General features: G+C 37.0%; 1 long non-coding RNA gene across 1 annotated transcript in view; it reads right to left on the reverse strand.

The window, feature by feature from the left end:
• LOC147824333 (uncharacterized) overlaps nucleotides 1–27810 on the reverse strand; it is a 98169-nt gene that overhangs the window by 18965 nt on the left and 51394 nt on the right. The gene's annotated exons all lie outside the window — the stretch shown is intronic.

Consider the following 27810-nt stretch of genomic DNA (forward strand, 5'->3'; position numbering starts at 1 on the left):
TCACTCTCTTTCACATCCCACATCCATTGCATCAATAAATCTGGCTCTACTTTGCTTAATAGTATTAGATGTTAGGAAAATTCAAATTAAAGACACAATGAGATATCACTCTATATCCCCTAGAATGGCTAAAATAAAAAATTATTGAAAATATCAAATGCTGATAAGATTGGAGAGCAACTGGAACTCTCTTGTATTGCTGGCAAGAATGCAAAATGACAGCTGCTATGGAAAACAGTATAAAGTTAAACATGCACTATCCATGTGTCTAATTCTACTATGCACATGTGTGTGTATGACAATCATTTCCATTTATCCAATAGAAATGAAAGTTTAAGTCCTCACAAAGCCTACATACAAATGCTTCTCCATAATCACTCGAAACTGGAAACAATCCAAATGTCCTTTAGTTGGTGAATGAAAAAACAACCAGTGGAATATCAAAATAAAACTTTTCTCAGGAATAAAAAGAAATGAACTATTGAGTCATACATCATGGATGAATATCAAGTGCAATTTTCCTAGTGAAAGAAGCAGACATAAAAGATTACAATTCTATTTGTGTGAAATTCTGGAAAAGATGAAATTATAGGGATATAAAACAGGTCAGAAGTTGCCAGTGGTTGGGGCTGGGGAGGATTAAGGAAATGATGTGACCACAAAAAAGCAGGATGAGACAATTCTTAGAATAATAGAACTATTTTATGTGACTATAGTGTTAGATACCAATATATGAATTGGTCAAAGTCTACCTGGTCCAAGCAACCATCACCTCTACCCCTGAACCCTAGAGTAGTCTTCAAACAACTCTCTTGCTTTCCATTCTTGACCCTTTCCGTGTACATGGCAGCCAGAGTGATACTTTCGGACCTCACATCGTGTCCTATCCATGCTCAAGGGACTTAAAATCCAATGTTCTTACCACAGTCCCTAAGGCCCTACATGATGTGACCCCTGCCAACCTTTCTGACCTCATCAACTAATACTATCTTCCTCAGTCTGCATTTCAGATACACTTACCTTCTTGCTTACCCATATACAGACCAAGAACACTCCAACTTTAAGGACTTTACTCTTGTTTCCTCTGACTGGAATGTTCTTCACCAGATTCCTGCATAGCTTATTCCTTTGCTTGAAACTCTCAATGGTTCTACTAGAGAATAAAATTTCCATTACTCAGTGTGGCACTTAAGACTGTGGGCCGAGGATTTAGCTCAGTGGTTCTGCCACCTGTCTCCCTCAAGCGTAAGGACCTGAGTTCAATCCCCGGTACCAAAAAAAAAAAAAAACAAGACTGTGAGTAATGTGGCCCACACTCATCTTTACATCCTTACCTGTCACACATTGGCCCCAAATATGGAAAACTCTATTTATGAATTCTACCTATTTCCACTTTTTCTGCCTGGAGAATATCTACTTATTTTATTTTTTGTATCAGTGCAAGCATGACCAGGTAAAATAGATGACTCCTTCTTCATGGACCTACATGTGCTTCTATCTGGAGATGTATTTTAATTAAGCTCTCCAGGTCATTCTTTCACATACTAAAGTCTGAGAAGCACTGCCCCAGCATTTATCACATGTGTTATATATGATTATGTGTCTCTCTCCTGGATGGATTGAAAAGCTCTCAAGGGCTTTAATCTCTCTCCACAGGCAAACACAATTTCTGACTCCCAATAGGGGTTCAGTAAATGTTAAATGAAAGAACAACTGGACAGATGTAAGCCCATGCTTTCTTCCTCTCTACTTCCATGTTTCTGAGTAGACAAAGTTATTGCCTGTATTCACCTCATGTTCAATCAGAAATTGGAATGGCCCAGAAGTGCCCTGTGTTGGCTCGTTCAATAAGCCATTGTTGAGTTACTCGCTTTGCTATTTACTTAGCTAGATATTTAACCAAAAGACTTAGTCCCAAGTTTAAGGACTACATTCATTAAATGAAAAGACCAGTGCACAGCCTTAGTGCAAAAGTCTAGGGGTTGTAAATTTTTTAGCTTAAATCATTATTTCACTAACTAGATCTCCATCTTTATTTGAAGGAAGCCATCCCTTACAGGTGGAAAATTTGATATATTCCTACTAGGTTATTTTTTAGGTTGACTTATATTATGGCTACTGCTGGTGATTGAGATTCACTACTGTAGGAAATAATGCTTCAAACAAAATGTTTCCCTGTTTTAGTTTTCTACTGAGCTTAATTTGTACAAAGAACTTTTTAATCTGTAAGGTCCTTGACCTTCTCAAGTATAGAATTTCCTGAAAGACAACATAGGTTCTTCCCACCCAATTGCCTTTCAGTAGTACCACAACTGTTTCTTTCCAAATAGAGATGATGTATTACAAAAAAAGTCCTTTGCAATAGGAGTGGGATTCGTGATATTTATTCCTACAAATATCATCAGTCCCAAGAATTGTCTTGAGATTTTATTTCCACCATTTAATAACTTATTTCCACTATTTCAACAACTAAGCCCAATTCTAATGCTTTCCAGCAAAGCAAAGAATTAGAAGAAATGAAAGGTGGGAAAAAGAGAAAGTAACAAGAAAAATTGGCTTTCTCTTTGTTGTAAGGAAGATAGAGAGCTAGGAACAGAAAGAGGGGGCTTCCCTGGGCATTTTGCTTAGAGTAATGTGCTCATGCCTACATTGGCCTAAATATTAGATGGGTGTGGCCTGAAGAGTAGAAAAGAGTTTTAACTGATTGTGACTCATTCCCACACAGTGTACACTAATTAAGCTTCCACCCACTTGTTTTTCCAGGAAAAAAAAATGATTTACTTCAACATAGCCTAGGTCACCTGCACTGTGACTCAGCAATTTCTGTCTGTGAAAACTCAAACTGCAGTAAAATCTTACAGGAACTGGAACAAGCACCTCTAAAGTTGGGATATTGCATATTAATAAATCTAACCTCATGTGTGTTTAATGAAATTGTTCCAAATAGATTCCTCTAGCAGACATCAGGGGTACACATTGCCTCTATGGATAGGAAACAGAACAAGTTAGAAGCACAGCAGTGCCATCTGATACTTTCCCTCTTGTATCCTCTTTGTATGGGCAGTTGTCCAAGCCAGAAAGGTTGACATCATCTGTGACTTTTCTCTCTCCCTCACTCCCCACTTCTAATCAATGACAAAGTCCTATAATGTCTACCTCTTAGATATCCCCAATCCACCCACCTTTTCCCATTTCCACTGGCAATTACCTAGAAGTTCTACATATAGTGGGGATTGGGAAGAGAGACACCCAAATAGATGATTGCAGTAGGGTACAAACTATATTCTAGCTTTGTCCTGTTAAAATCATTTTCCATATTATAACCAGAGTAGTTTATCAAAAATCTAATTCTAAACCTCTACTGCTTGAAATCTTTTAATAGATCCCCATTGCACTTGGATGAATTTCATATTACTTGGGTTTAAAAGATGCTCTGATTGGGCCCCTGTTAACCTTCTTGCAATTCATCTCTCACCAGTCATCCCTTCAAACCGTGTGCTCTTAGAATACTGAGGGTTGTTTTTTTTTAATTCCTCAAAAGTGATTTGTTCACAGACTGGGAATATAGTTCTGTGGTAAAGTGCTTGCCTAGCAAGCACAAGGTCCTTGATTCAATCCCTCATACCAGAAAAAAAAGGAAAAGATTTGTTCATATGATAGGAGTTGTCATACTATATGTGGGATAATTGTATGTACTGACTGTTTACTTGTTTGTATGCCTTCACCAGACTGTAAGCTCCATGACTATTTCACTAGCAAAAGAAACTGATTTGGGACTTCCAACTCTACTTTTTCTCTTCCCCTTCCAAGACTGAAACTAACTGAGAAATAAAGTATGGGACACCAATGGAAATTAATGTTAGCTTTATTACTGATACAGCTGACTTAAGAAATTCTCTTCAGAACTGAAGCCAAATGGACTGAATGAGACTGATTTAGGCCATAATTGGGCAACAGCAAGTCTCCACCGTAATGGCAATGACTTGCAGAAATTATGTGTGTCCTATGGTCAGGAATTTTCTAAGAGAACCTATGAAGCACTAGCCAAATACACCCAATTTCTTCTCCCAAATTCAACAATTCAGTAACTCCAGCAGGTACAGCACACACATCCTGAGGAAACTGCAGATTTCAGACAGTGAGGACCCAAGCTGTTAGACGCTGGTCGCTGCCATCTCCCAGGCTTTCTGACGAAGAAGTTACATGTCAATCACATATACATTCTCTTGTTCAAGTGTTTAAACTGAGTTCCCATCAGATATCTTCTGAGTTTTATTTTCTTCGTGTTGAATTCTTTGGTTTGGTTTGGTTTGGCTATTGTTTGGGGTTTTGTTTTGTTTTGATAATTTTTATTTGCTTATTTGGTTTTGGTTTTTGTTTTTCTTCTACTTATTTTGACGTAGTTGGTGTCTGGGTTCTCTTCCTCTTCTCGTCTCATTCTCATCCTGCAGCAATTCTGTTTCTTAATTCTTTTTCCCAGTATATTAACTCCTCCTCTCAAGTCTCTAATTTGCTATATTCTGTTCTCTCTCAGTCACTCCTATCTCATCCTGTATCAACCCACTATCCTCCCTATCCTATTCCTTTGTCTCTTCTGGAGATGACTTAGCCCCCAGTCCTTTCAAACATCTTTTCCACATTATAAGTACAAAGAGCTTATCAACAGGTTTCAACAGGGACATAGCTTTCTCAATCACAAAAATACACCTGTTTCCTCATATATTGCATACTCACCTCCACAAATATTATCTTTCAACAGTAACCATTCAATCCAACTAAAATTACTCCAACAAAATCTAAGCTCGTATCTAATTTACTTTTTCTCTCCCACTTATCTCTATTGCACCTACTAACTTCCCCCTTACTGACTTACACTTGTCTTTCATCTACCATTCAATCTCTTCTCTCTACTTCTTCCACCACATTGCAGAACAACTGCTAATAAGAAATTAACATAGTCTACATAGAGTTTTGATAAAAGGGGAAAATGTAAAAATAGGGTTATCTTATACAAGTGATGTATGAGCTGGAGGTTGTGGTGCATGACTGTAATCCCAGCACTTGGAAGGCTGAAGCAGGAGGATCACTGCTAGTTTGAGGCCAGCCTGGGCTACATGGTGAATTCAGGGGCAACCTAAACTACATAGCAAGACCCTGTTTCAAAATAAAAGTAATGTATGACAAGATCTGTTCATGCTGTCATAATCAGAAATATTTTGTTCGGTAGAACACAGAGACAAAGACCAAATCGCTTAAATTAAATAATGGAAGGGGTAAATGTTGTCTCTGGATATATAAAACTGAAAATATATCATAGGGAAGTAGTACCTTACTAAAAATCTTCATGTGAATTACAAGCTCTCTTTTTTTAAATTAATTTTATTGGTACATTTTAGGCATACAATATAACGACATTCATCATTGGAAATTTGTACCTTTACATAATCATCTCCTTTGGTTCTTATTTTTCCCCATTCCCCTACCCTCCCTTCAAGCCCTCCATCCCTCCCTATTTACAAAGACTTTGTTTCCATTTTTTCTTTTTCTCATATTAATTCCATTCTCTTCCTCCATTCCCCTACCCCTTCCACTTCCCCTTCTCCTTTGCCCCTTTTCTACCTATTTCACATTATATATTATACCTTTTAGTCCTTATTTACACTTTCACTTTATCACACTAGAGAACTATTCGGTATTAACACGTGTGTGTGTCCTATTTATTTCACTTAAGAATATGGCCTCAATGTGCATCCATTTAGATATAAATGTCTAATTTCTCATTTTTATGGCTAAGTACTACTCCATTTTATTTTAAAAATGGCATTTTCTTTATCCAGTCTCCAGTTGATGGGCATTTGGGCTGCTTCCAAGTTTTAGATATTGCAAATTGTGCTGCTATGAACATGGGTGCACATATATAGCTGTGGTATGATTCTTTTAATTCTCTTGGGAAGATGCCCAGCGGGGAATAGCTGGGTCAAATGGGACTTCCAGTCCTAGTTCTTAGAGGTATCTCCATAATGATTTCCACAGTGGTTGCACCAGTTTATACTCCCACCAGCAGCGAAGCAGGGTTCCCTTTTCCCCACAGCCCTGCCAGCATTTGTTATTGGTTGATTTCTTGAAAGCAGCCATTCTTTCTGGGGTGAGGTGAAATCTCAGTGTTATTTTCATTTGCATCTCTCAAATGACCAGTGATGTTGAATATTTTTTTCATGGGTTTATTTGCTGTTTCAACTTCTTTTTCTGAGAAAGGTCTGTTCATTTCAGCTGCCCATTTTTGGATTGGGTCTTTAAATTTGGGAGGTCTGATTTTTTTACGTTCTTTATAGATTCAAGATAGTAGACCTTTGTATGAGGAACAACAGGTGAAAATTTTTTCCCACATTGTGGATTGTCTCTTCATACTGCTGGTGGTTTCTCTTGCTGTGCAGAAGCTTTTTAGTAAGAAGAGATCTCACTTGTTGATTGTGCTAGTTCACAAGCAACTGAGATTTTGTTCATAAAGTCTTTTCCTACACCAATGTCTTCAAGAGTTCTACCTATCCTCTGTTCCAGCCGGTTTAGCATTTCTATTTTAATATTTAGATCTTTAGTCCATTTTGATTTTAGTTTAGTGCAAGGTGAGTAATATAGGTCTAGTTTTAATCTTTGGCAAGCTGAACCCCAATTTTTCCAGCACCATTTATTAAAGAGGCTATCTTTCCTCCAGTGAGGGTGTTTGGCTCCTTTGTCAAAGATGAGATGGCTGAGTGTGTCTGGAGTTGTTTCTGCATCTTCTAATCTGTTCCACTGGTCCTCAGGTCTGTTTCTTTGCCAGTACCATGCTGTTTTTATCACAGTAGCTTTGTAGTATAGTTTCAAGTTGGGGGTTGTGATACCCCCTGCCATGTCTCTGTTACCTAGAATTGCTTTTGCTATTCTAGGTCTTTTCTTGTTCCAAATAAATTTCTGGATTGTTTTTCTCAAGGTCCTTGATGTATGCTGCTGGAATTTCAATGATTGCATTGAATCTATATAGGAGTTTTGGAAGTATCGCCATTTTCACTATGTTGATCCTTCCTACCCAGGAGCAGGGGATATCTGTTCATTTTCTGATATCATCTTCAATCTCTCTTTTCAGAGTGCTATAGTTTTCAGAGAAGAGGGCTTTGATTTCTTTCATTGAGTTGATTCCTAGGTGTTTCAGTTTTTTGGATGCTATTGTGAAAGGAATTATTTGCCCTATTTCTCTCTCAGTGAGTCTGTTGTTTGTGTACAGGAAAGCTATTGATTTTTGTGTGTTGACCTTGTATCCAGCTACTCTACTGAATTTGGTTATTAAGTCTAGAAGACTTTTGGTGGAGTTCTTGGGGTTTTCTACGCAGAGTATCATGTCATCTGCAAATAATGACAATTTGACTTCTTCATTTCCTATCTTTATTCCTTTTATTTCCTTCTCTTGTCTAATTGCCATGGCTAATGTTTCCAGAACTATACTGAACAGGAGTGGTGATAGTGGACATCCTTGTCTTGTTTCTGATTTTAGAAGGATTTCAGTTTTTGATCATTTAGTATGTTATTGGCCATTGGTTTAACATAGATGGCTTTATCAGATTGAGGTAGAGACCATCTCTTCCAACTTTTTTGTAGGGTTTTTATCATAAATGCATGTTGGATTTTGTCAAATGCTTTTTCTGCATCTATTGAGATGATCATATGGTTTCTGTCCTTGGCTCTATTGATATAGTGTATTACATTGATTGATTTGCATATGTTGAACCATCCCTGCATCCCTGGGATGAATCTCACTTGATCAGGGTGTACGATCTTCTTGATGATCCTCTGCATTCTATTTGCCAGTATCTTATTAAGGATTTTTGCATCTATGTTCATTAGTGAGATTGGCCTATAGTTCTCTTTTTACGTTGGGTCTTTCTCTGGGGATCTTTTGGGGATCAAGGTGATGCTTGCTTCCAGGAATGAATTAGAGAGTATTGCTTCCCTTTCAATTTCGTTGAAGATTTTAAACAGTAGTGGCAGTAGTTACTCTCTAAATGTCTTGTAGAATTCATCAGTGAAGCCATCAGGACCCAGGCTTCTCTAAGTCGGTAAGTTTTTAATTACGTTTTCAATTTCATTGATTGATATTGGGTTGTTTAGAATTTTTAGGTCTTCATTCAACTCTGGTAATTCATATGTATCTAGGAATCTGTCCATTTCTTCTGTGTTTTCCATCTTTTTGCCATATAGGTTCTTGAAGTAGGTATTGATGATCCGCTGGATTTCTGCTGGGTCCTTTCCTTTGTAAATTCACCCTTTTCATTCCTAATTGCATGGATTTGGGCCTTTTCTTTCCTTTTTCTGATAAGGTTGGCTAAGGGTTTGTCAATTTTGTTGATTCTTTCCAAGAACCACCTCTTGGCTTCATTAATTTTTGTATTCTTCACTTAGTCGCCATTGCATTGATTTCTCCTCTGATCTTTATAATTTCCTCCCTTGTATGAATTTTTTGTTTGTCGTTCTCTTTTTTTCTAGAAGCTTGAGGTTCAACATCAGGTTGTTCAATTGGCCTCACTCTGTTTTCCTAATATGAGTATTCACTGCTATGAATTTCCCTCATAACGCTGCTTTCATTGTGTCCCATAGATTCTGATATGTTGTATTGGCACTATCATTTAATTGAAGGAACTGTCTGATTTCTTCTTCAATTTCTTCTGTGAGCCATTGGTTATTCAGAAGTGTGTTGTTCATTTTTCCTGTGTTTATGAAATTCTTGTGTTGATCTCCAATTTCATCACACTATGGCCTGATAATATACAGGGGATAACTTCAATTCCTTTGCACTTACTTAAACATGTTCTTTGAGCAAGGATATGGTCTATTTTGGAGAACGACCTGTGTGCAGCTGAAAAGAATGTGTATTCTGATTTTGTGGGGTGGAACACTCTGTAAACATCTGTTAAGTTCATTTGTTCAAGAGTTTCTTTGGGTTCTAGCAATTCATACCTTATTTTTTGTCTAGTTGATCTATTTGTGACAGTGGGGTATTGAGGTCCCCCACTGCTATTGTATTAGTACTTCTTTGATTTTTCATGTCCATTAGTATTTTTTTTATATAGCTGGGCACACTAGTGTTTGGTGCATATATATTTGATTGTCATCTCTTCCTCTTGGATTGTTCCCTTTACAAGGGTGTAGTGTCCTTCTTTGTCTCTCTTAATCAGTGTGGGTTTGAAATTCACTTGATCTTCAAAGAGGATAGCTACTCCTGCTTTTTTTCAGGTTCCTGTCACATGTAGTATTGTTTTCCACCCTTTAACTTGCAGTCTGAGTTTCTTTTTGAATTAAGTGTATTTCCTGTATGTAGCATATTGTTGGATCTTACTTCTTTACCCATTCTGCCAGCGTATTTCTTTTGATTGGTGAATTGAGACCATTCACATTGATGGTTATAACTGATATGTATTGACTTATCATTGTCATGACTTTTTCTGTTTGTTGGATTCTCCCCCTTTGCATTTAATTTCTTGTCATACCTGATAGATTCATTCTGCTGGTCTTTCTGAGGTTGTGATCTTCATTGTCTTTTCCTAGGATATTGTCTAAAATTTTTTGGAGTGCTGGTTTGGTTTTCATGAAGTTCCTAAGGTGCTTTTTGTCAAGAAAGTATTTTATTTCTCCATCAATTTTGAAAGATAGTTTTGCAGTTTATGTCAATCTTGGTTAGAGGCTGTTTTCCTTTAGGGTTTGAAATACATCACTCCAAGCTCTTCTTGCCTCGAGGGTTTGTATTGAGAAGTCTGCTGTGATTCTGATGGGCTTTCCTTTGTATGTGATTTGTTTCTTTTCTCTCACTGCTTGTAGAATTTTGTTCTTCTGTTGGGTTTCTGGAATCTTAACTATTATATGACTATGTGGAGATTTTTTTGATCAAGGCTATTTGGAGTCCTATATGCCTCACTTATCTGTATGTCTTGTTGTTTTGTCCTGCTTGGGAAGTCCGTCACTTCTGTGAACATTTTTTTTAGGTCATCTGCACTCTCTTCTGCTTCTTCATTGAGTCTGATCAGTCTTATGTTATTCTTCTTTGCATTATCTATCAGCTGGTGGATTGCTTTCTCGTGGTCACTTACTATTTTAAAGAAATTTTTCTTTTCTTGGTCACTAATTGCAATCTTATCTTCTATATCTGAAATTCTGTCCTCACATTGGTTCATTCTGCTGTGTAGACTTTCAATGGAGGTTTTAATCTCCTGGAAATCTGTTTACATCTGTTTTATTGATTCCATTTGTTTCCTATGTTGGGATTCCATCATGTTCTTTGGCTCCTCTATTTTTTTAATCTCTGTCCTTTCTAGATTTATTAATCATGTCTTGCACTATGGGCACCATCTCTGCTGTTATCTGAGAAATTATTTCTGATTTCATTTTTTCCAGATCCTCTTTTGTTTCCAGTTCAAGGAGTCGAGGTTGTTGAGTATCAGATTGTTCTATCTTGTTTCCCTTTGGGGTTGCTTTAGGTGATCTGGAAGTCTGGTTTTGAGACTTGTTTACGTGTCTTCTCATTTCAACCGGGGGGGGGATCACAGCTCACCTCCTCAGTGCTGGGGGCAGCTCTGCTAATCTAGAAGCTCTCTTCATTCTACTAGACCTCAAGCTGCAGCACCAAAAACAGGAAAAGAGGGGGAAATAAACTAAAACTAAAAATTGAATGTACATATGAAGAGGACCATGGGAAAGCAAGAGTACAGAAGACCCCTAAGGTCTCTCATCTCTGCTAAAACTGATAAAGGGGGGCACAAGTGAAGAGAAAAACAAATACCAGATATCAGAATGCTATGTAAAGGTTAAAGAAGAAATGAAGACAGTAAGTGAGTTCACAGAGGAAATGAATCAAAAGTTCACAAAATTATCACTCAAAATGCCCAATGTTGGGCCCGGGGATTTAGCTCAGTGGTTTTGCCACCTGCTATGCAAGAGCAAGGACCCGAATTCAATCCCTGGTCAAAAGAAAAATGCCTATTGTGAATTTGGCAAAATGAGTAAAAAAAATTGGAAGAGCTAACAAAAACAGTTCAAAACATGTTCAAACAGTTCAAAATATGATTGAAAAAGTCACCAAAGATAAAGAATCCATAAAAAGATATGACAGAAATACCTGGAAAAAAACAAGAGAATTCATAAAATGCAGAAATGACCAATGTGAAGATAGACTGTCTGAAGTTGAGGACCAAATGATATATTATAAAGAAACACTCAAAGAATACATGAAACAAATAAAAGAACAAGAAAAGACCATCCACCAGCTACTATAAGAAACCAACCTAAGGCCAATTGGAGTTAGGGAAAAGCTAGAAGATAACACCAATGGAACTATTAATATGTTTACAGAAATCATACAAGAAACTTTCCAAAATATGAGAGAGTTCAAGATACAAGTAAGCAAAGGATCCAGAATACTGAACCACTATGATGAAAAATTGCCAGATATCCAGGAAAAAAACAGAATTTTAATAGTAGTCAGAGAAAAACCAAAACTCACATATGAAGTTAAACCCATTAGAAATACAGCAGACTTCGCAACACAAACCTTAAAGGTCAGAAGAGATTGGAGTGAAGTATTTCAATCCCCAAAAGCAAATAACTTCTAACCCAGATTAACACACCCAGCAAAACTTTCCTTCAAAATAGATGGAGAAAGAAAGATATTTCCTGAAAAAGACCAACTCCAGAGATATATAAATACTAAACTAGCACTTTAAAAAATATGCAAGAATATCTTAGACAGAAATGATGAAACCAATAAAGTTAAAATCTCAGATAAAATGAAAACACCAACCATGGTCAATGGATAAATAACAACAAAATATGACAGGAAAAGAAAACAAAGGGTCACCAACAGAGAAAGAGTGCAATGATAGTAAATAATCAACACATCTCAGTAATATCTCTCAATGTTAATGACCTCAACTTTCCAATTATAAGACCCAGATTGGCATATTGGATCAAAAAACAGAATCCAGCAGTCTGTTGCATTCAAGAAACTCATCTAATCCAAAAAGATATTCATAGACTAAAAACCAAAGGATAGAAAGCAATATTTCATGCCTCAAGACCCAGAAAACAAGCAAGGGTAGTAATATTAACCTCAGACATGATAAAATTCAAGCTAAAACTGATTAGAAGAGACAAAGAAGGTCACTACATACTACTTAGGGGACCAATCCAACAAGAAGAGATAACACTTATAAATATTTATCCACCAAATGTTGGAGCATCTATCTTCATAAAACAAATACTGCTGAACATAAAAGATCAAATAAACACTACCACAATCATAGTGGGAGACCTTACCGCACCACTTTTGCATAGAGATAGATCAACTAAACAAAAAAATTAATAAAGAAATATCAGAGCTGAACCACATCCTTGAACATATGGACTTAATATATATCTACAGCATATTTCACCCTACTACAACAGGATATATATTCCTTTTTGCAGCACAAGGTACTTTCTCCAAAATAGATCACATCATAGTCCACAAAGCCTGCTTAATTAAATATAAAATAGTCAAAATAATCTCATGTGTACCGTCAGACACAATTAAAATAGAAATCAACAAAAGAAGAAATCACAGAAAATGTAGGAGCATCAGAAAAATTAATAACACACTCCTAAACAACCAGGAAATCGAGTGAGAAATTTAAAATTTTCTGAAATTTAATGACAATGCCTGTACAACTCACTGGAATCTCTGGAACACTATGAAAGCAGTTCTAGCAGGGAAGTTTGTTGCAATCAATGCTCACATTAGGAAAATATGGTGAACTCAAAAAATAAACTTATGGGGAATCATAAGATATTTGAGAAAAAACAACAATCCAGGCCCAAACTGAAGTTGAGGGAAATCATAATGATTAGAGTGGAAATCAATGAAATTGACAGTGAAAAATTATACAAAGAATCAATGGATCAAAGATCTGGTTCCTTGAAAGAATAAACAAAATAGATAAACCCTTAGCCAAACTTACCAAGAGAACGAGAGAAAACACAACAGTGCAATCAGAAATAAAAAAGGCAAAATCACAACAGACATCATTGAAATCCAGAAGATAGTAACTTTTGTAAAAACTTATATTCCAGGAAATTGGAAAATTGTGAAGAAATAGATTTCTAGACTCACACAAATTATCAAAGCTAACCAAGAAGTCACAAAAATGCTGAACAACCCAATAAGAAGCAATGAAATTAAGACAGTAATAAAGAATCTACCAACTAAAAGAAGCCGAGGAATTCATAGATTCATGCTGAATTCTACAAAATCTTTAAAAATATTATATCACTTATATTCTTCAAACTCTTGAAAGAAATTAAAAGAGACAGGGTGCTTCCAAATTCATCTTTGGAAGCCAGCATCACTCTGATTCCAAAATCAGATAAAGACCCAAATGAAAAAGAAAACTACAGGCCAATCTTCTTAATGAACATAAATCTCCAACAAAATATGATCAAATAGAATGTAGCACATCATCGAAAAGATTATACATCATATGTCATATGTCATGACCAAGTAGGTTTAATCTCATGCAAGGATGCTTCAACAGATGCAAATCAATAAATGTAATATGCCACATAAACAGAAGCAAGGTCAAAAACCACATGATCATATCACTAGATGCAGAAAAGATTTTCAACAAAATCTAACACCCCTTCATGATAAGAACTCTGAAAAAAATAGGTATAGAAGGACCATACCTGATGTTGATAAAAGCTTTTTATGATAAAACAACAGCCAACATCATGTTAAGTGGGGAAAAACTAAAAAAAAGGAACAAGACAAGAATGCTCACTATCACCACTTCTATTCAACCTAGTACTTGAAACATTAGCCAGAGCAATCAGATAAGAGGGAGAAATAAAAGGGATACATATAGGAAAGAAAGACTCAAATTATCATTATACTGTACATAGAAAACCCAAAGAATTTCACCAAAAAACTCTTAGAATTAATAACCAACTTCAACAATGTAGCAGGATACAAACTCAACATGTAAAAATTAATAGCATGTGTGTACATCAATAATGAACTCAGTAAGAAGGAAATTATGAAAAGAATATCATTTATGGTAGCATCAAGAAAAATTAAGTACCTATAAATTAACCTAAGGAAGTGAAAGACTTCTACATAGAAAACTACAGTGCTCTGAAAAAGGATATTGAAGAGGACATCAGAAAATGGAAAAATGCCCTCTACTCCTAGATAGGCAAAACCAATGTGGTCAAAATGGCTATACTTCCAAAACTTGTATGCAGATTCAATGCAGTTCCAATCAAAATATCAATAGCATACTTCATAGATCTAGAGAAAACAATCTTAAAATTCATATGGAAACAGAAGAGACACAGAATAGCAAAAGCAATCTTGGACAGCAAGAGCAAAGCAGCCAGCATCAAAATACCTTACTTCAAGCTATACTGCAAAGCAACAGTGATAAAAATGGCATGGTACTGGGACAAAAACAGACATATGGATCAATGGAACAGAATAGAGGATATAGAAACATCCCAAATACATTCAGCTATTTGATCTTTGACCAAAGGACCAGAAGCATACATTGGAGGAAAGACAGCCTATTCAACAAATGGTGCTGAAAGAACTGAATATTTGTTTGCAGGAGATTGAAACTGAACCCATATCTCCAAAATCAAAATGGATCAAAGATCTAAGCATTAAAACAGAAACATTGAACTGAAAGATAAAATAGGTAAAACTCTTAAAGTCATAAGTATAGGAAAGGATTTCCTAAACAGAACCATAGTTGCACAAGGAATAACAGCTAGAATCACCAAATGGGATTACATCAAATTTTTTTTAAAAAAGCTTCTGCACAACAAAGGAATCAATTAGTAGAGTGAAGAGACAGCCTAGAAAGTAGGAAAAGTTTTTTGTCAACTATTCCTCAGACAGAGGACTGATACACAGAATATATAAAGAACTCAAAACAGTCAGACCACCTAAAATAAAAAACATCATCAAGAAATGAGCAAGTAAAATTAACAAACACTTCTAAGAGGAAGGACAAATGGCCAACAAATATATGAAAAAAATGTTCAACATCTCTGGCCATTAGAGAAACGCAAATTAAAATAATGCTAAGATTCCATCTTACACCAGAAAAAATGGCAATCATCAAGAAGTAAAAAAATGACAAATGCTGGGGTGACTGTGGTGAAAAAGGAACCCTCCTACATTGTGGTGGGAATAGAAACTAATACAATCATTATGAAAATCAGTATGGAGACTTCATAAAGAATTAATCATATGACCCAGCTATACCTCCTAGGTATCTTCCACAAAGAGGTAAAGACATCATACTACAGTGATACATATACACCAATGTTTACAGCAGCACAATTCATAATAACTAAATCCTGGAACCAGGCTGTATATCCATCAACAAACCACTGAATAAAGAAAATGTGGTTATCTATGCATAATGGGATACTTCTTGGCAATAAAGAAGGACAAATTTGAGATATTTATAGGAAAATGGATGCACCTGGAAATTATAATACTGAGTGAAATAAACCAGACACACAAGCTTAAATATCATATAATAGCTCTCATTTGAGAAAACCAAGTACAAAGAGCACAATAAAGAATGGATAGAAGGGGATAGATATCTTGCAACTGAGAAGGGGTCCAAGAGACCAAGGGTGAGGGGAAGGTGGAGAAGGAGAAATAAGTAGAATAAAGATATGCCATATACAGGAAACTATAACCTCAATGAATTTAAACATTTTATATCATAAACATGATATGTTTAATGATTAATGATATCAACAAGAATGAAAACAGGAAAAGGGGATTTAGAAGCAGAGGGAGGGAGGTGGGTGGAAGGGAAAAGGGAATAAAGAAAGAAACAAGCCATATTATATACATGTACCCACTCCCCAAGATGATTGTAAACTGCATTTATTGCAACCATGTACTTTAAAAAAATGATGTGGACTGGGGATTTAGCTCAATGGCACTGCATCTGCCTCACAAGCGCAAGGTCCTGAGTTCAATCCCCAGTATCAAAAAAATAATAATAACATTACAGTGTCTTCTGTCTCTTCCACTTAACTTCTTCTCACTTGCCATTCTATTCCCCAATTTTTATTATATGTTAGTACTTATATAATTTTAATAATAATTTATCTTTATTTTAAGGACTATAAATATATAAACTTTTTTAATCCACATAGTAAATATTTACACAAATGGAATACATCTTCAAGTTATTTTTTCAAGAAGTAACATGAGTCCTTAATATTCATGCTCGTCACACATTCATCTTAATGAAAATTGATTACTTGAAATAGATTTCATCTGTTCAAAACATTGTAGCTATTGTTCTGTAGTCTTTTTTAAGAGTAGGAAAATTTATTGGAATAGGGGAATAGGAATGGATAGAAATGGGGAATAGGAATAGCTCCTGAGAGACAGGAGGGGTCCTGAATGGGTTTCCAAGGAGCCCACTTCTCTGAGAAAGTTTTATAGACCAAAGTCATGAGGGGTGGACAAAATGTGGGTCAAATTATAATCAACCAATAAGATTACAAGTATGGTCACTTAACTAATATTGATCCAATACTAGCAAGGGCATATGGATGACATCATTTACCTTGGTCAATAATCTATAGTCTTAGTCTTGTCTTTAGTCTTAGTCTTAGTGGGTGAGAGAGGATGGCCCACCTCTAATGAGATAATGATTTAGTTATATCGGAAATGTGAAAAGGGTAGTACCAATGATTTCAAGCTTCCTTAGGGAAGTATGTAAACCTGGTCATTGTCACTTTAATCTTCTTCAGATGTGCCTCCAGCCAGATTTTGATGTGTTCTCATCTTCTGCACTGACTCCCTCAAGGACCTAGTCCTGTCTGACTGCCTATAATATTTTTACCTAACTTAGCTGTCTATAATACTCCCTGCTCTGAAGAGTTATCCTTAATTGCAATTAGGGGAGAAGGGGTGTAGTTTCCATCTAGCTGCTTCAAGCTGTGAAGGGTCAGTGTAGGGGAGACCACAATCAAGGATCTTCTCCAGAGAGCTAATCTAATGGGTCTTGGCTAGAGGTCATTTTGCAGTTTAACAATTATGACCTCCCCCGCACAGTCAATCTAGTGGATCGGGGTAAAAGGAGTCCGGCACATTTGTTGTTGGTTCTGTCTGCCCAATCAATTGGAGTTTAACAATCTCTAGAAAAGAATAAACAAACTTTCCAAGAAATTAAAGAATGCATAATCAAAGCATGAGCACCAGAATGGAAAGGCACCAGAAACTGCTCTTAAGGGACTGGAATAGTGTTTGTAACCAGTTGGCTCTTAGACCACTCTACTGATGGAAGTTATCTATAAGTCTGATATTTCTTGTCATAAGTCCCTCTAGTTTTAGCTGTAAGAAGATGGAGAGTTTGGTGGTTTTGAAGGACAATTTTAACTAGGAATTTAAAGACTTTTATTGAGCTTTTATACCTTCCACCGTAGTTTTTTAGCCTCACTGAACCACTGAGTTGTCAGCAACCAATGTAGCTGGAAAATGCCAGAAAGGGTCAGAAATTGGAGTCCCTTTTTATATCTAGCTTTTATTTCTATGGTATCATTTTTATACATCTTTTGGTTATAGTTTTCTGCTGGATGTTTAAAACCAAGTTAAAATGAGACCTGTGTCAATCAAAATTAACCTCTTGCCATCTATCAAGGTCAGTTAAGTCTCTTCAGGCATTACTTTTAGAACCATGTACAGAGCCTCTCAGCTCCTCTGTCAGATGGGTCATGGTTTTGCTTGACCATGTTGTTTTCTGTGAAAGCATGGGAGACTTTTCCCTCTTTGGTGACCCTCTTTTTTAGCACACTATACGTTCATTTATTCCCTTTCCTCTCAGGTCCAGCAATCTCCCTGCTCAGAAGGTTGGGTAGTTCACCAAAGTTTTAGGATCCTGTAGAAAAAGATTCCCTCATGTCCTGGGTCTTCATTGACCTTGGAAGGCCAGGGCCAAAATATTGGCTATATTCTTAGCCCAGTTACCTTTCTAGTTCTGGTCTCCAAACTTCAGTTGTTGAACACCCAGAAAAGATCAGTTACATCAGTATTGCAGTGGGAGCACTGAGTTTAACTATTATAATCTCATCTGGATATCAAGCATTTTGAAATGTAGAGTATAGCCAGAGGACTTATTTCTTACCAATCTTGGTTGTTTTAGTAGTTGAATCCCTGCAGAATGTTAACAGACAACAATGGGGGGCGGGTACCAGGGATAGAACTCAGGACCTTGCATTTGAGGCAGGTGCAGCACCACTGAGCTAAATTCCTGGACCAACAGACAACAATTATAAAGTTTTACAGAGAAAACTTCAGATCAAGAGCCACACATAGTATTTCAGTATGACAACCATGATATTATCTTTGAAACACATGTAAATGCCTATCTTAGTATAGAATGGTCTTTATAGTCAATCATCTCCACCTAGTACATGAAGAAGCTCTCATCCAATTTATTGTCCTATAATTGGATGTCATTGAAGAAGCATGTGACATTGTCTGGACTACTCAGTTCCTGAGCATCTCGAAACATAGTGACCCACATACAGTGGACCCTTGACTTATGAACTCGATTTGTTCCTTGGGAGAAGCTGTAGCCCACTAGGACCTGCTTCTGGCTCACTAGGTCTCAACCTTTACAGAACTAAAAACTGGTCTAAGGTTGTATGTTTCTGTCTTGTTTTTAACACTGTTCTGTAGTATGACATGACATTGTCATTTAGCAGATGAGTGCAATGATTGGCTTTTTCTCTGTCTGGGTGGGTCTTCTCTACAACTGTTTGTAGCTCTGTCCATTTTTTCAGGATTTCCTTTATTTCAGAAGAACTTCACTGCACTGATTGTTGATACTCCTCCTCCTTTTCAGAAAGTTCTTCAGCTGCCATTCTCTGTTTCTCAGCCAGAAGTTGAAGTTCCTCTGTAGACAATTTCTCTGAGTGTTCCTCCACCAGTTCCTCAATATCACCACTGTCTACCTCAAGCCTATGGATTCTGCTATAGTGATGATGTCATCAACCACAGGGTCAATTGAAGGCTCAGGCTCCTCTACAAAGCCTTCAAAGTCTCTCTCTCCTGTATAATTTTAGGCCACACTTTCTTCCAGGCAGATCTCAGTGTCCTTAGAGAGACATTGGTTCAGGACTTCTCAATTAACCCCACAAAGGAAAGACCAGCATTCAGGTCGTAACTCAAGACTTTGGTCATAAGTTAAAACTAAAATTTTGATCATAACCCTACTTGTTCATATGTGAGGCCAGTCATAACTGAAAGGTCCACTTAATAACATATACATCACATAATCTTTTTTTAAAACTGTCATTTGACTGGTGGTCTCATGCTGGCTTGACATGTACCTCTTATCACAAGTAGCTGGAACACAATAGAAAGGCAGATATCTGAGTCTAAAAGAAAAGGTTATCACCATAAATAGTTCTAGTTTTACATCTTAGAAAACCTGTATACCTGGGAGGCATGAATACACCATGAAATTAGCAATAATGAGTGTCATAGCTATATGGAAACCTTTGTCTCTTGATTTAGTTTTGTACCAAGAGCACCATTTAATAAGAAAATTTTATTGTTTTACCCACAGAAAACTTAAACTTTTGATGCTAACCAGTGTAAACATATTACAATAATATGTTTAGCAATGTTTATTGGGGTGTGTCTCTCATAAGGTTATGGAAATTATTGGCATCCCATTAGTAAATAAAGACTAGAATAAATGTTTCCAGGCAGCTGCTCCTTTAGTCACCAAGGAGAATCTCATCCAACAGCTTCCCCAAGCCTAAGGGGTCCCCATTTAATTATTTTAACAAATTTTTCAGATGATCTATGAGAACCAGATCATAACAATTAACACATTATTCTTGACTGATGAAAGACTCCCAAGTTATTGTACACAGACAACTATATGAATTGTGTTTGTAAAATCAGACTTGACATCATTTTGATCAGCTGTCAACTTGGGTGTAAGCATGTTCTTAACTCTAATGACACTTTATCTATAAGCCAACTGAAGTTGTAGACATAAAAATTTTTAAATCCAAAAGGGAAAAAAAGAAGAAATGATTGTTGAGCTCAAAAAAACAGCTGTAGATGTTGCAACCAGTAACAAATTGAACAGACAGACAGACAAGTACACATAAGACAACTGTTAATAGACATGAATGCACTCAGATGTATTTGGCCAGGTTGGATTACAATAAATCTTTTTAAGTTTTTAGGTTTGTAACTATAAATAGTCGAGTCAGAAATTTTTATAGTGGTTGCACCAGTCTACACTCCCACCAAGAGTAGAGAAGGGTTCCTTCTCCCCAACAGCCCAGCAAGCATTTGTTCTTGGTTGATTTCTTGATAGCAGCCATTCTTTCTGGAGTAAGATGGAATCTCAGTATCATTTTCTTCTGCATCTCTTGAATGACCAATGATGTTCAACATTTTTTCATATGTTTATTTGCTGATTCTACTTCTTTGTCTGAGAAATGTCTGTTCATTTCAGAAGCCCATTTTTGGATTGGGTCTTTAAATTTGGGGGGGTCTGATTTTTTATGTTCTTTATATAGTCTAGATAGTAGTCCTTTGTCTGAAGAACAGTTGGTAAAATTCTTTCCATATTGTATGTTGTCTCTTAGCTCTGTTGGTGGTTTTTCTTGCTGTGCAGAAGCTTTTTAATAATATGAGATCCCTGTTGTTGATTCTTTGTGCTAGTTCCCGTGTAACTGAGGTTTTGTTCATGAAGTCTTTTCCTATGTCAATGTCTTCAAGAGTCCTACTTAACCTCTCTTCCAGTAGGTTTAGTGTTCCTATTTTAATATTTAAATCTTTGATCCATTTTGATTTTAGATTAGTGCATAGTGAAAGATATGGGTCTAATTTTAATCCTTGGCAGGATGAAACCCAGTTTTTCCAGCACCATTTATTAAAGAGGCTATCTTTCCTCCAGTGAGGGTGCTTGGCTCCTTTGTCAAAGATGAAGTGGCTTAGTATGTCTGGAGTTGTTTCTGCATCTTCAGGTCTGTTTCTTTGCCAGTACCATGCTGTTTTTATCACAGTGGCTTTGTATTATAGTTTTAATTTGGAGATTATGATACCCCTTCCTTATCTTTGTTGCCTAGAGTTGCTTTTGCTATTCTGGCTCTCTTCTGGTTCCAAATGAATTTTTGGATTGTTTTCTCTAGTTCCGTGAAATATGCTGTTGGGATTTCAATTGGGATTGCCTTGAACAAAACTGCTGTTTTTATAGCCACATGTACTGTTCCCTCTAAAAGGACAGACTGTTAAAGGTAATTTTAACTATTTCCAGGGGGCTGAACTCAGGCCAGGTTTGAATGTAGAAAGAGACTGGGTGACACTCTTTAGAGCTAAGTATGTATTCCAAACAGTGGGAGAAGAAGGTCTGCCAAGGTCCAATCTGCCCTGCTGCATATGTCTACCTATTACTGTTTCTTCTCATTTTGAAAACAAACAAGTGGAAAGAAAGTGTCCCTATCTACCCTTCTTGCTCTGTGCCTAATCTAGGGTGTCCCTTAGACATCACACTGCCCAGTGAGGGCAGTGGTGAACTGGAGGTGTGAGGAAGTGGCCAGAGCTGGCTTAGCTGCTCTTACAGCATGCCTGGGCCCTCCTCCTCATAATCCTGTGACTTTGGACCATACTTAGCTATAGGATCTCCTTTTTAAGAACCTCAGAATATCTGTGAGAACAGTGGCCAGTCTGGTAATGAGTTCTGGAGATACATCATGCTGAGAGATGCAGTCCTCTGGGGAATAGGGCTGTGCCTGTCCTTTAATACCTGTTTCTGTTTAAAACTGTTATTAAACTCATAAGGTTTGCTAGGAATGTTTTATTCTATCAAGAAATTTACCTGTGCTGTAAAAACCAGTCAACATCATTCTTGGGGGCCGGGATTTAGCTCAGTGGTTCTGCCGCCTGCCTTGCAAGTGCAAGGTCCCGAGTTCTATCCCCGGTACAAAAAAAAATATCATTCTTGAGGGGAGAAGTAAGTGAAAGGAGTTAATGTCCAGTTCTTCCTAAGAACTGAAAAGCAGGTAAGTTTGGACTGAAACTTTTACATTTATTCTTTGAGGGCTTGAGGATTAAATCTAGACCAGTTTTTTGTTTTTTTTTTTAAATATGAGCCAGAGATAAGTGAAAGTCAGCTTCACTCTGGAATGGTTCCAGGGAGGAGAAACTCACCATGGAAACTTGGTCCTGAAATCCAGCAGCCACAGAGGAGAGAATTCCTTTGCACCAAACACTGTTGGAAACTGTGTTATTTCTCAGGGGCAGGGCAGTAGAGAAGGGACAGAAGAGTCACTCGAAGTATAGCACAAGAGCTAAATCTTAATCATCTTAAGGGCAAAAAGACAATTAAGATCAAGAGCTTTCTCAGGATGGGTCTCTAATCCTTAGCAAAATATTCCTCCAGAGACAAAGCTATGAAACCAACTCCATTGCCAAGCAGAAAATTAAACCAATAATCAAAGAACCTGAATGGTTGTTTTTTAACCTTTTGAAAGAGAGTGAGAGAGAGAAAAAAATGAAAGGGCAGATTGGAAGTGCTCCAACTATATTGTTTAGGGCTTACTTTCTAATAAATTACTCTGAATCAAAAAGTTCTACAATCTTAACCTGCAAAAGAGATCTATCACCTCCAGGGACAAATAGCAACAGGTAATAGTCCAGAAAAAGATCTCAGCCCTGGGCCCTAGGACAGAGGTCTCAGGCAGATTTTGGGTTCTCTAGTAGTCACCTAAGCAATTTCCCTCCACAACAGTACTAGCTAGGCTCTACTTAAACCCACTCTGAAAATATGTATCTCCTGTTATCTGTAATACGCTTAAGAAACTCACACATTAAAGTCTATACTCATTGCTCAGAAATCACAAGTTACACATTACTAAAGGCACATCTATCAGTTTTTCCTCTCTCACATGTGCATGACAGAAGGAAAAGGCTCACTAAAACTTTTTTTTGCCCTTAGCATATGTAAGGCACAAGTGTAAATTGCTCCTCTGATAGCTGTTCGGTTAAAGGCAAACAGTTTTTGTAAGCTGCCTCAGCTTGACCTCCTGGAAGGAGGTCCACTTTTCTTTAGAAGGTGGTCTAGTGAACCAAGGAGTTCCAAAGCTAACTCGCACTGAGTTGGAATGAAAAGAAAAAATCTGAGGGGTTCTCTTAACTTAGGCCTTCATCCTAGAAAAACTTTCTGAGGAGATCTAGAGGGTTATTGTTTTCACCTATTTCTGGTCCCATAAATGTATCAAAACATATCTGAAGGGGATTCTATCTTATTACCACAGAGAGAAAAGTCCAAACCTGTAGCTCAACTCTTAATGGAGGTTTAAGAGAGGGCTCTGACAGTGTCATCATGGGTCACTCTGGGATAGAGGATACCAGGAAATCACTGAGAGAGTTTTACCTCTCACCTCACTGAGAAGTACAGGTGGGGACGATAGATAAGTGGAGAGTTCTCTGCTGGTTACCCAGTCAGGCTGTTAGAACTGAGCTTCCACTGAAGAGCCGTTGGGTGCCCACTGAGGAATCACCCTAGCCATGGCCCCTCAGTTGCTCTCTCAGCTTTCACTGCTTCCACACAACCAGAGATCTGTCTACAGAAAGGAATCCAGCTGCCTGTCTGGCCAACCCACTTGCTTCAGTGGGGGATTAACCAGAAGGTGCTGCGGAAACCTGTCCTCTGCTTTGCACATGGCAGCCATTCTAAGAGCAGTTAACTAGCTGGCAGAGTAACCACTGTTTCTTAGAATTCTATAAGGGACAGATAAAACTTGTGTATGTATATTTCCTAGATATAATCTACTTTATAGTATTACAAATTCACATTTTTGGTTAGTAGCAAAGTCTACTATGGGAGCGACAATGTTACCCTTCCCCGGTGCTGCTGTCTAAAATAAGACAAGCCATCTTGTAACCATCAAACAAGCCAAGCAAGGAATATAAGTAAATTCATCAACTTCTAAGTCTAAATGCAGCATAAAAACAAGAATACAAGACCCTGCCTGTAAAAGTAAAATGTCCCATCAAATAAACAGAGAAACATCATAACCTCCCCATGCTCTCAACTTAAATCTATGACCATTTTAACAAAAAGACAAGATATAAGCAATTGACAAACAAGAAGATGACAATTTCAGTTACCTAAATGAGTCACAATCCAGAATCCAGTCAAAATAATTAGGGGTGCCATGAAACAAAAGCAAACTCATACCTCCTTCCAAAGATCTCAGTGGGACCTCCAAGATGATATGGGGGAAAATATGTAACTCCCAACCTGCTAGATGTCTGATACCCTGAGTTCATGTTCATTGAAGTCGAAGAATAAATTCTAAGGAACAACGAGGGTTAAGGTAGGAAATGTTATTGGGGAATAGGAATGAGGAACAGGTGTAGCCCCTGAGGGACAGGAGAGGTCCTGAATGGGTTGCCCTGTTCTGTAGTCTTTCAACATTTACTTTAGTTGAAAACACTGGAGATAGCCTCATTTTTCATTCTTCAATGAATAAATTAAATATTTAGATATCTATAGGATATATTTAAATGTTTATAGTTCAAAATATGTGTACATGGGAATTTCTTTTAACTTTGTGCACGTGAAAAATTTTGGACCCTTTTGATCTGGACACTCAAATTTGTTTCTACATGTGAACACTTCCTTCAATTACATATGATTATAATTTCTGTTCTGTTCATACTGATCTCTTTTCTAGTATAACTATAAATTTTAGGCTTGATAATTGTTCTCCTGACTCATGTCTTTTCACCTTTTTCTATTTGCTCTCCACATTTTGAGAAAAAAATTATATTTGTTTTCTGCATTGCCTCAGAATTGTCCCACTAAAGGGGTGATGAAGTTATAGTATTTTTCCACCAACTCTTTCCTGTATTTCATTACTTAAAAGCTAATACTGGAGACATTACCTCCTCAGCACTGCCAGTCTTCCCTGTACAGAGGCAAAGCAAAGAATGTGCCTATGGCCAGAGAAAGCCCTCAAGCAGAAGATGACAGGGTAGATGAGGTAAGAACAAGAACACAGGTGGGCATCAATGTTATCTGATATACCAATTGTTAAGCCTTCAAGGTTTAGCTATTCAAAACTCAAAGATGCCTTAAAAGACATGGGAGATTATGAAATGTTGGCTGCTTTTATTTCACCAAAGAATTTTAGTTAAGTAAGAGGACTATTGGCCTTGCAAATCAAGAGCATCCACAGAGCCACACAATAAAATATAATAAAGCCTCCTTTGAACTTGCTGTCTGAATTTGTCTAATGCATGAAAGTACTATAAAGATATATTTAAACTGTTTTGTTTATAGTCCTTATCCCATAGCCTCTTTGCAATGACTTGACAGAACCAAAGAATATAAAGGACTAAAGAAGGTCTTAGAGATCAGCTAGTCTGCAAACTTTCAAAAAACAAGTTCAGACTCTGAAGCCTTTATACAAATGAAATCTCACAATATGAAAAACAGTGAAAGTAGAGTTGCTCTGGTTTCCATGCATGAGAAGCAATGGTCAGGGTGACTTTCCTTGTTGGGTATTCCCTACCTCTCGTTCCATTGGCACCCCTTAAGGGAGGTCACAGAACCTCAAGTGCTCATATAACACAATTTGATAAGCAATGGTCTACTCCAACTTTCTCATGTTAGTGGGGAAAAAATTTCAATTTTCTCCTTGAAAGTCTATAACATAATGTTCATGTTATCTAACATTGACTTTGGATTTCCTTTTGAAATTTTCATAATTCGGATCACAATAATTGAGTGGCTGATTGGACTTTTACTTGAATTACACGACTGAAAATGGGATTAACAAAGCAAATTAGTTTAAAATCAAAAGGTATGCTGACCATTCTCACTTAAAACTCTTTCCAAACAATTCAAATAATGGATTTTTATTTTTTAAAAAAAACTGAGAAAAACAGATCAGTAGAGTCACGGAACTGAAGAGTGAGATAGGAGAAAGAACTGATGTAAGAATCAGCACATACTCAGGCATGGTGATGCATGCCTACTGTAATTCCAGCACTCTGGGAAGCTTAGGAGAATCAAAAGTTTGACTCCAGCATGGCCAACTTATCTCCTTGAAGAAATCCTATCTCAAAATAAAAGAGGGCTGAGGATGTAGTTCAGTGTGAAGCTCTTGGGTTCAATCCCTGGTACTGCAAAAAAAAAATCAGTAAGCAGTTCTTAGTTCTTGAAGAAATATTTACATTGTATAAGTAGATTAGCTCCCTAAAGGTGTGAAACCTACCAACTATAGCTAATAGGGTAGGAGAATTAACAGACATAAGAGAGTCAAACAGGTAAGCAAAAATGCAAAATGAGGTAGAACACCAGAATATAAAGAAGGAAAGAAGTTCGAAGAGAGCAAATTATTTAATATAGCACTGCTGAGTCATTGAGCATGAAAGCTGATTTGTACCACAGGCTCTGGACAAATGGTGCTGTTTAGTGACATAATTCTAATGAATGGTGATGCAGATTCCAGAGGATTCTAAAGAACTTAGGTGTGGCCACCTGTTGGTATCTTTATTAATAAAAAAGAAAGAAAACTCTGATTTTCATGAGGTTCCTTTGAAGAAGTCCTTTGTTAAATTTCAGTTACCTTCAGTTTACTTTTTCCTAACTTTTGCTGATAGCCAAGGTTGTAGGTACAAATTGTGATAAATCTCTGCTTAAACTAGAGGCTCTCCTTTTTTAATCTGTACCACAGCCTGCTTTCTTCTGTTTGTGGAATGCTAGAGCCACTTTCTATGAGGATATTTTTATTGGATCCTTTGAGAATGGCTTGATTCTGAACATAATTCTTTATTCTCATAATTTTTTCAGTTTTGTATTTATTGAACAATTATAATTTAGGTTGTTTGAAAAGGCCTTCAGCAAGCATCAGTGGTATTTTTATTATTTAACAATTTTTCATAACAATTCAATATGTTGGAACACATTCTTCATTTGGCCCTTCAATATGCAAGTCTGTACTCTATGTAGCCAACTGACAATAATCCTTGTGGGCTGATCAACCCTGAATCAGGGTCATCCTTGCTACAGTAAATTGGCTGTCAACTGAGAGATATTTTCAGCTTCTGGGGGCCTCTTGAATTCCTTGGTTTATGGCCCCATCCCTCTATCTTCAAAGCTAGGGGCAATGAATCCTTCTCACACTGCCAGTCTCTCCAACCTCATCTGTAACATTTCTCTGACCTACCCTTTTTTCCTGCCTCTTTAACTTTTAAAGATCTTTATGATTACATTGTGCTCACACACATAATTCAAAATAATCTCCTTATTTTAAGATTCTTTAACCGTAATTCAATCTGCACAGTTCCCTTTGCCAGATAAGGTAACATATATAAGTATAACTAGAGACTAGGATGTGAACTTCTTTATGGGAGAAGGCATCTTTGGACTACCAAGGTGACCCCAGGTGAGAGTGTTGCTTTTCTGTTTCTTTTTTGAAATTATTGTAGTAAAATATGCATAACAAAATGTACCATTTTAAGTGTACAATTCAGTGGTATTAAATACATTCACAATGTTGTGCAAACATCACCTCTGTTCATTTTGAAAATTCTTTCATCACCCTAAGTAGAAATTCTGTAACCATTCATCTGTAATTACCCATTCCACCTTCTTTCATTGTAACTACTAATCTACATTTTGTCTCTATGAATTTGCCTATTCTAGATATTTGAAGTAAGTGGAATCTACAAAATTT

Source organism: Heterocephalus glaber, unplaced genomic scaffold (assembly GCF_053883595.1).
Source record: "Heterocephalus glaber isolate CG9 unplaced genomic scaffold, H.glaber_assembly_v1.0 deba00001547, whole genome shotgun sequence".
Taxonomy (NCBI): Eukaryota; Metazoa; Chordata; class Mammalia; order Rodentia; family Bathyergidae; genus Heterocephalus; species Heterocephalus glaber.